The 12,220-nt window shown below is 39.9% G+C and overlaps 3 pseudogenes; all 3 read left to right on the top strand.

Moving 5' to 3' along the window:
• Positions 1-1,455: 1,455 nt before the first annotated feature.
• On the top strand, positions 1,456-1,630 carry LOC125302725 (annotated as a pseudogene).
• A 3,521-nt stretch (positions 1,631-5,151) lies between these two features.
• On the top strand, positions 5,152-5,273 carry LOC125302730 (annotated as a pseudogene).
• Positions 5,274-12,128: 6,855 nt separating this feature from the next.
• LOC125302731 lies at positions 12,129-12,220 on the top strand (annotated as a pseudogene).

The raw sequence follows: 12,220 nt of genomic DNA, 5'->3' as shown, positions 1-12,220 counted from the left end.
TCTGTCACTATTATGTGTCCTTTACATTTATTTAATAGGTATTAGTGATACCTCGAAATTAGGCTGTTGTCTGTTAGGCAATTTATTGTAGCCTGCTAACCCATATGCACAAAAAATTATTTCTGAAATTATTTCTTGATTTATAACATGAGATATGTCTCCATGTAGGGTAGTGTCAAATAGTGAAGTGATAGCAGGTAGATCATGTAGGCCTACATGTCACATGAGCCACGCATAGGCGCTGCTTCTTCTGTCCCTCCCAAACTGCATTAAAATGGTGTGTTTAGTCATCAGAATCTCATTTTTTTTCGGGGGAGAAACTCCCGGACACCAATATAGTCCGCACCCCTCTCAGAAAATACATACAACGTCCCTGTCCCACAACCCCCACACTTTTAAAAAGCTTGATACGCCTCTGAGCACGTCACTACAATGCTGGAGTTTTTCCATAACCTGACTGGCTTCACCACCCCATGTGTGTCACACTAATGCAAGATTTGCTTTTGGTTTCATGAATCAATATCTCATGCAATCTCGTCATCTAGAATAGCTGGTTAGGTGTCATGAACCGTGGAAAGCATGGAGGCGATGAGGAAGCATGTATGGGTGAAGTACAGTACCCTAAAAACATGTTCAAACATGTGTATCTGCATTTGCTCAGAAGACTGTGTGAATGCTTAAAGAGGCTAGTCAGATTTTGTGCAAGAATATTGTCATTTAACTGTTAATAAATTCTATAAAATAAGAAGAGCCTGACATAGATAAAACAACCTTATCACAATGTCTATTCCATTGATACAAAAGTAAACTCCGTGCACACTGTAATTCTGAACAGTGAAATTAACTCAAAATATTTCAGGAAACTCACCTTAATTTTGCAACATTTATTTAGCCAATCATTTTAAGCTAAAACAATGATTTGGTAACTAATTTGGTAACTACTGATATGTAGGCGTATGCTGGCCTAAGGCAATTGAATCATTAATGAGCAATTTCTCAAAGTTTACTGTACAAAAAACTATGGAGCATATTGCCAACAATTAAGCAAATGACAGTAGCAAATAGAAGTGACATGGTTTACACAAGTACTAATCAATTAAAAATCCCAGAGTGGGATGTATTTATGAGATTTCACTCAAAGTGAACCGTGTCAAATAGCAGAAGTGTCCTGCGTTGTCCTTTCTCGGTGGACTTACACAGGTAGACTCACAGGTCTTTACCCAAGAAGGTCTTCACACAAGGAGAGTTTCACACGAGGGCTGACGCTTCAGTGAAGCATGTGCTTAACTACAATGCTGAAGCCAATCACTCATTACAACATCACCAAAGTCTAAATTGACTTCTTTCAACTGACACTTCTTCAACTTCTCAACAACACAGTCTTGGAGGTGGGCCCACCATCTGCGTGTTGCCAGTGGCCAGGAACCCCTGCGCCAACTTGGTCTGTTCCAACTCATACTTACCTGGCAGGGGTGATACAATGATCAAGAAGGTTGTTTGCCCAGGGCGAGGCTCGGCCATTGCACATCCGGTCGTGCTGACCCCTGCGAATTTCTCAAATGTGGGAATCTCGACTGCACAATTTCTGGTAGTGGGCAGAGGTGGAAAAAGTATGAAAATATTGTACTCAAGTAAAAGTACCAATACCTTGATGAAATATTACTCAAGTACAAGTTAAAATACAGATCTGAAAATGTACTCAAGTAAAAGTAAAAAGCAGTTCATTTAGAATGTAAATGTAAATTTTTTTTTGGGGGTACCAGAACAACCAGTTTTACCAGAGACTTTTTAATGAGGAGATACAGCACTCAAAAAATCCTCCATAGTAATGCATGGGGTTAGTTTGTAACGCCAATATGGCAGTTGTCTACACATATCACAACCCTTCCGCGGCAAAACGTTGACATGTTAATACATTGAGCCAATCATGTGGTGTGTTGTAAAATACATTGAGCCAATCATGTGGTGTGTTGTGAAGACATCGTGCCAATCATCTGTTGTGATCTCGCTGCTGGAGCAAGATTGGTGTCGTGAAGCCTTACGCACACACATTTCTGCCGAAATAGATGCACGATAAGTGCCCAAAAAGTGTTGCAATATGGCAGCCGAGTGGAGGTACTTGCCTGATAAGGATGTTGAGAAATGGAGATCTATGTGAAAAATCACCACCTTTAAGTTCTTTAAGTTTGAGCAGTAGTTGATTTTCAAAGTTAGTTGCACTCATCCTTGGGTCGCTTTGCAGTGAACAGTAATCCAGCACAACTGAAAAGCCCCTCACAGGCAGCTGAGGCAGGCAGGCCAATGTTGAGTTGCAGAGAGTTTGGAAACGAGCAGAAGGTGTGGTGTCAAATCCACATTAAATAATACAACATCAAAAGAAGTCCGCACACTGTGGATGTATACTGCAGATGATGGCTTTAATGCACTCCGGAGCATTAGTTAGTGAAGCAAGCTAAGCTAAGCAAAGTAAGAAAGTGAGCAGTGAGCAAAGTGAGCTCAGTAAGCTAGCATCCTCTGGCTGTTGTCCAGCCTTTATACCCCTTCAAGTCATCCCAGACAAGACACTCTTTGTTTTCAGATAACTGACCAAGTAATGGTACTTCACCTTTGCCCTCTCATCCTGTTATTCCCCCATTCTTTAGGTTTTGATCACATTTCCTGGCGCCAAACCTTATTGATGACCCTGTCAGCCATCTGCTCTTTCCCTTAAACCAGTCTTCCTTTCCCACACTGAACATACTACAGACTTCAGTTTCACAAAACAGTGATATTACACAGAATGAAGATACTACATAAAAGATATATAAACTAAAGGATATATGTCAATAAAAGTCACGACAAAGGTTCAGCAGATTAAAGGGATGGAACTGGGGAGTGGGAAGAATAGGGCAATGGAGGAGAGGGCCCTTGAAAAGTGAAATACAGGGGGCACAACATTTTCATCAGGCATTAGTAATAACTCAGGTAATCCACACATAAAAAATCCAAACAACTCCATAAGTAGAGTCATGTGTAATGAAGTGGAATAACACAGGGAAAAAATATTGAACACGCTAAGAAAAAGCACTAAGGCAAGGAAAGGGAAGGAACGAGCTGGAATCTGTAAGTAGTTAGAGAGTAGTTATCCTTTCTATCTGCGCAAATTAATATAAGCTTGGTTAGTAGCTTACATATTGATGGGCTATAAAAAGGTTTTTCATTACCAAGGTGTCACACAAGAAACATTTCATGATGGATAAAAGCAAAAAGCTCTCCCAAGACCTTTGCAACCTTATTGTTGCAAAACATATCAATGAAACTGGTTACAGATGCATTTCAAAACTTCAGAATCTTCCAGTAAGCAGCATGGGAGCCATTATCTCCAAGTGGAAGAAACATCACTGCATCATCAACTGGCACAGGGCACAGGATCTCCTCGCAATATTTCTGACCAGGGAGTCAGAAGGATAGTCAATTCCAAGAGCCAAGGACCACTCGGAGAAAGCTCCAGAAAGACTTGAAGGCAGCCAATTCAATTAAATAGTTCTGGAAGTAATCTGGAACTAAAGATTAGGATTCACAAGAGGGACCCCTGGAATCTGTTTAGAACAATGGACCAAAATCACACCTGATACTGCGACTAATAAGTTTTGTCATACAGGAAATGTCTTGAAGCTGTCTTTACAAACAAAGGCTTTTCCACAAAGTATTGAAGAAATTTCAGTAGGCACGTTCAATACTTTTTTCCTGTGTCATTCCACTTTAATACACAAAACTCTTATGTTTGGATTTTTTATATGTGTGTTAATATAATGTGTGGTGAAAATTTCGAATAGACTCACTGGAAGTTTAGGCTAATTACTGAAGAAAAAAAAATTAAGCGTTCAATACTTATTTCCACCATATATTTATTTTACCTGAATATTTTAACTTCCAAATTAAATGTAAAAATGAATGTCAGACGAAATTTAAAGTTTGACTGACTGGATTTTGTATACAAAACATAGTGAAAACTGTCTAAGGTCACTCTCACTCTCCCTTGCTAAAGAGCTAAATGGTTTAGTCCGCCTGCACGATTCATAAGGTAGTCTATCTTTTGTTTATTTAGTTGAGCATCGCTAGTAGGCCTAGTGGACCGTTAATTGTTGTGCTGCTGGTGCAATGTCTTTCTCCATAAAAGCCAAGTCAGGTTACTAAAAACAAAGGCCAAAACAGGAAAAAGAGAGACATCAAAACGAGGGGAAACAATAAACTTCTTTCCAAAGAAAGGTGAGCACAAACATCAAAACACGAAATCCCATGGTGTTTGCTTGAATATCTCCGCAATCATTGGTGCTAAAACGAACTGAGACAACCCATTGAAATAGCGGAAAATACACTTTCATAGGTCAGGCTAATCTGATGCATCTCGTGATCCAGCTCCATCTCCATCACTTTCAGAAAGACTGCATGGCGTCAGCTTGATTCATGTCCTGTTGTAGGCTACATGCTGATCATTATCACTAGGCTAGTGGTTTAGGTGATTTTTTTTTTCTCTCCCTTTCTGTTTTCGTTAGTCTTAACTTTTTTTTTACTCAAATAACGGATTTTTGATGTAGCTGGCACAATACTTCACTCAAAAAGTAATCAAGTAAAATTTAAAATACAGATTTTATAAACTACTTAAAAAATACAAAATACACAGAAAAACTACTCAATACAGTAATGTGAGTAAATGTATTTTGTTACTTTCCACCTCTGTTCGTTTCCACCACGCGTTCGCGCTCTCTGCACAATTTCTGGTAGTGGGGGACTGCGTTCGCGCTCTCCCCTGATTTTGATGGTGTAAAGAAAAGACAGAGCGACTAGTGGAACGTGGACAATGCACTCTGTGGGACACCATGGCTCATTTCTTTGCTTTCTGTGCCATGTTCTGCCGTACGTTCACTCTTTTGCTCGGCTTCTCCGTCGGAGGAGTGTAGATTTAGTGCGTGCCTCCTGTCCACTATCTAGCCGGGATAATTTAGACGCAGCCTTGGCACTTCACCAGGAGAGGTCGCTGTTATGGAAGCTCCGAGTAATGATGTCTTTCAGGGAGGCCCCTCCCCCTTTACGGAATCTTGGAGGTGGGCCCACCATCTGCGTGTTGCCAGTGGCCAGGAACCCCTGCGCCAACTTGGTCTGTTCCAACTCATACTTACCTGGCAGGGGTGATACAATGATCAAGAAGGTTGTTTGCCCAGGTATCTTGACGGCTGGAGTGCAAGGACTGAAGCATGGTGTTACCTGGACAAAGGAGGAATGCTGCAAGATTCGAATTGTTGGAAGATCTGGAGATGGATCGATTGCAGTTTAGTAGCCAGATCCTGCAAAAAGAATTGGGATTTCCAACAAATCAACTGGATTATGTCTTTGCTTTTCCTGGTAAGAAGATTTTTGAAGTCATTTTTGCAAGTTTAAGGATTTTTGAACTGTGCTGTGAGAGATTTGATAAAAAGAAGAAGGATTCTGCAGCCTTCCAGAAGATTGTTTTCATACCTTTGTCAGAGAGAGACTTAAAGATTGTCCATGTCGTGATGTATTCTGAAAAAGTGAAGATTGAGGACATTAGCACATGGTTAATGAGGTATGCCACAGTTCTTTCTGGATTTGAAGTAAAAGATGTGGATGGAATTAAAACGGGAGAACGAAGATTCCAAGTCAGGCTGAAAAGAATCGGTGATGGGATTCAACATCTACCCAATAATATCCAGATTGGTGCTTTTAGAGGCTCTGTTTTTTATGCAGGACAACCGAAGGAATGAAGGCGTTGTAGAAGCAAAGAGCATCTCGTGGCCCAATGCACTGTGGAGGTCTGTAGAATATGTAAGAGCACAGAACATACTGCCTCACAGTGCACTGCTTCTACAGTTTGTAATCTTTGCCTTTCACAAGACCACAGGTTTAAAGATTGTCCACGAGCCTATGCAAACCGTGTTAAAATGTGTGCTCCCCCCGCAGAAACTGAGTATAGTTCCACCATTGTCCAACACATGGAGGTAGTAACTCTGGAAGCACATGCTTCCAACATGGCTACCACCACACCTGAATCTGATTACAACAATCAGCCTGATTTGGCTGGAACACAAGGAACAGATTTTCACCCCTTTTTTTCAAGTGAGGTTGATATTAACCCAAACCAACATATGAATGAGGCCACAGCTGAAGGAAGTTTGGACCCCCTCAGTCCATCGGAAGACACGGAAAGTGAAACATCCTGTTCAGAGAGTTCATCCGAGTCTTCGGCCGCCCTCAATGAGAGCCCAGATGGATCTGTAATTCCACCCTCACAAGCCGAAGGATTCCTGGGAACTACAGAAATTGGAGCAGAGAATCCTTTGGAGTCAATCGTTTCCAACAATGGGGAGAACCCCTCTACAAGTTCACCATCTACAAGTTCACCATCTGCTTTCCCTGTGTCTCCCTCTGGTGGAGGAAATGTAGAAGACAAAAGGGAGAGGAGAGTCCTCACCACCTCCTCTGGGGAGGCACAGTGGGGGGCTGGGATCAACTGGTCGCCCAAATCCCCTCTAGAAACCCCATTCTTAGAGCCTGATGAGGTCTTAGTGTTCTCCACAGCAACTCAAATGAAAGAAAGTTCTTCACAATCAAATACCTCCTCAGCAAGTCTAGCAAATAAAAAGAAACATGCAAAAAAAAGGAAGAAGACTTGCCATGAACATTGATATCCTTCCTAATTCCCCTAATGGACATTCTAAAAACAACATCTATTAATGTACGTGGCATAAATGATAGAGTGAAATGTGAGGCAGTTTTTGAACATCTACAAACCTTAAAAAGTGACATTTATTTCTTACAGGAATGTTGGCTTTCATATAAAGATGATTATAAAACCTTCCAAGGACGATGGACACATGGGCCTTCTGTGTGGTCAGGAGATAACTCTAACAGAGCGTCTGGAGTAGGAATACTTTTTAGAGCTCATAATATTGAGGTCCAGAAAATTCAAATTATACAGGATGGAAGACTGATCTGTGTCGATATTCAGAGGCACGGGCTTGAGCTGAGACTTATTAATATCTATTGCCCCACTGATTTAAAAGATCGGTTAGAAATAGCTGGTGATTTTAATTGTGTCCTAAATTGTAAAGATAAAATAACCAAAACAGCCAACACAACAGCTAGTAGCTCTGAGCTGTTGAAGACCATTATAAAGGATTTTAAACTGATTGATACCTACAGAAAAGAAAATCCAGATCTGCCTGGTTTTACCTGGACAAATGGAAAGGCACACTCAAGAATAGACATGATTTTAACATCAACAAGTCTTGAGGTGACACAAGCTAAAGTGGCACCAACATTTTTTTCAGATCACTCCCTTTTGACCTGTGCAGTAAAAATCCCTGGGTCTATAAAAGCTGGACAAGGTTACTGGAAACTGAATACAAGCCTTTTAGATAACCCCAATGTAATTAACAGATATAAAGCAAAATTTTATGATTGGATTTCATTGAAAAGTCTTTATAACTCAGCTTCAGACTGGTGGGAGGAAATCAAAAAGAGAACAAGAATATTCTTCCAAATAGAAGGGAAAAGGAAAGCTCAAGGGAAAAAACTTTATCTAAAAAGGTTACAAGGAAAACTGCAGAGATTCTATAAAATGCAGCAGGAGGGCTTTGATGTAGATGAGGAGATCACCCTGATTAAAGGGAAAATGATGACCATCGCAGCAGAAGATGCAAGAGGAGTTATAGAAAGGAGTCGAGCTAAAACCTTTGAACAGAACGAAAATTGCACACAGTATTTCTTCAGGAAATCACTGAAACCATGTCAGTCAATAAAAGAACTAAAAAATCAAGATGGTATCAAAGTGGACAAACAAAATGAGCTGGCAAATGTTGTGGAAACTTTTTACAAAGATCTTTATAAGAAGCCTTGTACAAATTCTATACAGAAGCAGCGTTTTCTGGGACAAATAGAAAAGGTCCTGTTAAATGAAGACAAATATCTTTTAGAAAGTCCCTTTTCGCTACACGAAATAAAAAAGGCCATAGATAACCTATCAAAGAATAAAGCACCAGGACTTGACGGCTTGCCAGGAGATTTTTATATTGCTTTTAAGGACATCTTAGCAGAGGAGCTCCTTAACATATATAAAGAATCTCAGGAGAAGGGAGAATTACCTGACAGTATGAGAAACGGATGTATCTCACTCCTCTTTAAAAAAGGAGAAAAATCAGACATAAAGAATTGGAGACCAATAAGCCTTTTAGGGACTGACTATAAGATCTGTGCTAAAGTTATGTGCACTAGATTGCAAACTGTGTTGGCCAAAGTCGCCAGCTCTGAACAGACCTGCTATGGAATCCCAAAGAGAGGAATATCAGATAATCTTGCCTTGACACGGGACATTATCCTCTACTCTAAGGAAAGACAAACTCCAGTGAGCATTGTGACCTTGGACCATGAAAAAGCATTTGATAAACTTGATAGAGAATTTTTAATGTCAATTTTAGAAAAGATGAATTTTGGACCATTGTTTTTGTCCTCCATTAAAATGATGTACTGCAACATTTCCAGCATTGCCATGATAAATGGCCACCCATCAGCAACCATCCCGCTGCAGTCTGGACTAAGACAAGGGTGCCCTCTGTCAGCTTCACTATTTGTCATGTGCATGGAGCCCCTAGCCAATGCAATACGTTCTAATGTGAACTTCAGAGGAATGCCAATCCCTGGAGGGAATGGAAGACAGGCAAAATTATCTATGTATATGGATGATATAACCTTCTTTGCAGTGGAGAACTTTTCTATTCACACAGGAGTGGCTACATGTGGACAATTCTCTAAAGCAACAGGAATTAAGTTGAATGTAAGTAAAAGTGAAATCTTGTACAGTAATTGGACAGAAAACAAAATACCCTTAGGGTTGACTGAACAAGAGAAAAATATTAAGGTTCTTGGGATTTACTTTGGAGAAGAGACGGATAGGAAAAACTGGGGAACGAGAATAAATAAAATAAAACAGAAATTCTTCCTATGGAGATCACGTGACCTAACAATGCTTGGCAAAATTATGATTGCAAAGATGGAAATTCTATCAGCCTTATCATACCTGGCGATGATACTTCCTGCCCCCAGTCCCTTCATCACATTGGCCCGCCGGGAGATGTTCCGCTTTATCTGGGGTGGAAAAACAGAGAGAGTCAAAAGGACAATCATGTATAAACCAAAAGCTTTAGGGGGCAGAGACGTGCTGGATATTACAAAGAAATTTAAAGCAATGTTCCTGAGTAACATCTTAAAAGGAATAGCAGACCAAGGAGGAGAAGCTCTGTGGACTCTCTTTGCCAAATTCTGGGTGGGTAGGTATATGCCTGGGAAGAACTGGGAAAAGGCGACCTCTCACCCTACCCTCCCGGGATACTGGCCATACCTCTACCAAGAAGCAAAAGATTTCTTGGTGAAGCATAAAGGAACCATATGTGCAGGCTCTGAATTAAGTAGCGGTGCCATCCATGAATTATTGGAGGATGCCCCCCCGAGAATAGAAACAATTAGGGCATTGACAGAAAACCAGTGTGTACGAGTATGGAAATGTACATCCTTCCCTTTCTGTTTAACAAACATAAAGATGTAGCTTTGAAGGTGGCACAGAACTGTTTACCAACAAGAACAGTCCTCTACAAATGGGGTCTGTGTGCTAGTGCTAAATGTATCAGAGAAAGCTTTTGTAATGAAGAAACAATAGATCATGTGTTTTGGGACTGTACATTTGCTAAACTTGTGTGGAATGTGTTTAGGCCATGGTTTGGAAATTACAACATGGTTTTATGTAGAGAAACTGTACTTTTTGGATTACACATGAGGAAAAAAAAGATCAAGAATTTTGTAGACTCTGGGCAGTTATTAATTGTGTCAAATGTACCTTGTGGGTGGTTAGGAATAAGTTATTCCTTAAAAAAGAAAAGATTACTTTGGGTGGGGCAAAAAGTATGGCACTGAACAGCATTAAGGACTATGTCACAAGAGACTTGTTGAAGTACGGGGAAGGAAAAACAAAAGTCATGTGGAAAATGGATTGTATGGAAAATTTGTTTGGGTGGGATTTATGCTTTTAATGGGACAGAATTTGCGACTTGTGTAATACGTATTATGTTTGTGATATGTTGATGTGATATCCTTCTGATTTAAATGCAGTGAACAATGTAAAAGAATTTAGCCTCCACAATGTCCTTGTACATGTATTTATAAGCTGATACTTCTGAGTATTATGTATGTATTTGCTATGAAACACAATAAATAAAAAAAATTGAAAAATTGAAAATTGTTTGGATGTCCTTCAAATTGTAAATGTATCATTGCTGTCTGGCACTTTACCTAAGTCACTGAAAACAGCTGTTGTAAAGCCACTTCTCAAGAAGAATAACCTGGATGCCTCCATGCTAAACAATTACAGGCCCATATCCAATCTACCTTTATTGGCAAAATTATTGAAAAAGTAGTCTTTAATCAATTAACCATCAATAAAACATCAGTCCTAGTGCTACTGGACCTTTGGTGCAGCATTTGACACTGTTGATCACAATATTTTACTACACAGACTAGAACACTGGGTTGGATTTACAGGCATAGTTATCAGCTGGCTAAAATCATATCTACAAGAAAGGAGCTTCTTTGTTGCCATCGAACTGTACCTCAACACCAACGCCCTTGACCTGTGGTGTTCCCCAGGGCTTCCATCTTGGGGCCACTATTATTCAACCTCTATATGCTCCCCACTTGGACAAATCATTCAAAATAATTTGATTTCATATCATAGCTATGCAGATGACACACAAATTTACTTTAGCTCTATCACCAAACAACTATGGTCCTCTTGAATCTATGTGTCAGTGTATAGAACAAATCAACACCTGATGTCCCAAAATTTTCTTCTAGCTGAACAAAGAAAAAACTGAAGTAATTATATTTGGTAAAAAATGAGGAAAGACTTAGGGTTGCCACTCTCCTTGACAATAAAAGGGTTGAAGGCAAAGGATACTGTTAAAAACCTTGGTGTATTAATTGACAGTGATCTAAATTTCAACAGCCACATGAAAGTTATAACTAAATCAGCTTTTACCACCTCAAAAATATTGTCAAACTCAGAGGGCTGATGTCAAAACATGACTTAGAAAAACTCATTCATGCATTTATCTCCAGCAGGGTTGATTACTGCAATGGACTGTTCACAGGCCTTCCTAAAAAGACTATTAAACAGCTTCAGGTGATACAAAAATGCAGCAGCTAGGACTCTAACAAAAACTAAAAGAACTGACCACATTACTCCAATTCTTAAGTCCTTTGCACTGGCTTCCAGTAAGTCACAGAATTGACTTTAAAGCACTATTGCTTGTTTAAAACCAGTAAAATGGAGCAGGACCTAAAATACTTGTCAGACATGCTTCAGCAGTACACACACCTTCTCGTCCCTCTCAGGTCCCAGGTGAAAACCTGCTAGTAAAACCTACAGTTAGAACTAAACATGGTGAAGCAGCTTTTAGTTGCTATGCTGCCAGCTGTGGAACCAACTTTGGATGACATTAAAAGGCCCCAACTGTAGCCAGTTTTAAATCTAGACTTAAGACCAAACTGTTCTCAGACGCTTTCTGCTAACTGTGCCGAAGTTACAAATTCTGAATCTGCCTCGATAATTATTCTACTTTGTCTTTTATTACTTTTTTTTACTACTTTTGCCTTTGTTTTGCTTACTAATTATTCTTTATTTTTAAAATGATTTTACCTTTGTGTTTTATGTTTTCTTTTTTTATTATGATCTTTACCTTTAACTATTCTTTGACTATATTGCCCTTCTATGCTTTTATTTGTTATTATCGTTTGGTTTTGTTTATGTAAAGCACATTGAATGACCTCTGTGTATGAAATGTGCTATATAAATAAACTTGACTTGACTTGACTGACTTGACTATATAAATAAACTTGACTTGACTTTTGACTTGGACTTGGCACTTCACCAGGAGAGGTCGCTGTTATGGAAGTCCTAATAATGATGTCTTTCAGGGAGAGGGCCCCTCCCCTTACCGAATCTTGGAGGTGGGGCCCACCGCTCATGCGTGTTGTTAGTGGGCCAGGAACCCCCATTTCAACAACTTGGTCTGTTCCAACTCATACTTACCTGGCAGGGGTGATACAATGATCAAGAAGGTTGTTTGCCTAGGGCGCAGGCTCCGGCCATTGCACATCCGTCTTGCTGACCCCT

The sequence above is a fragment of the Alosa alosa genome, chromosome 10 (genome assembly GCF_017589495.1).
Source record: "Alosa alosa isolate M-15738 ecotype Scorff River chromosome 10, AALO_Geno_1.1, whole genome shotgun sequence".
Lineage (NCBI taxonomy): Eukaryota > Metazoa > Chordata > Actinopteri > Clupeiformes > Clupeidae > Alosa > Alosa alosa.
This window is presented reverse-complemented; position numbering and strand designations above follow the sequence as displayed.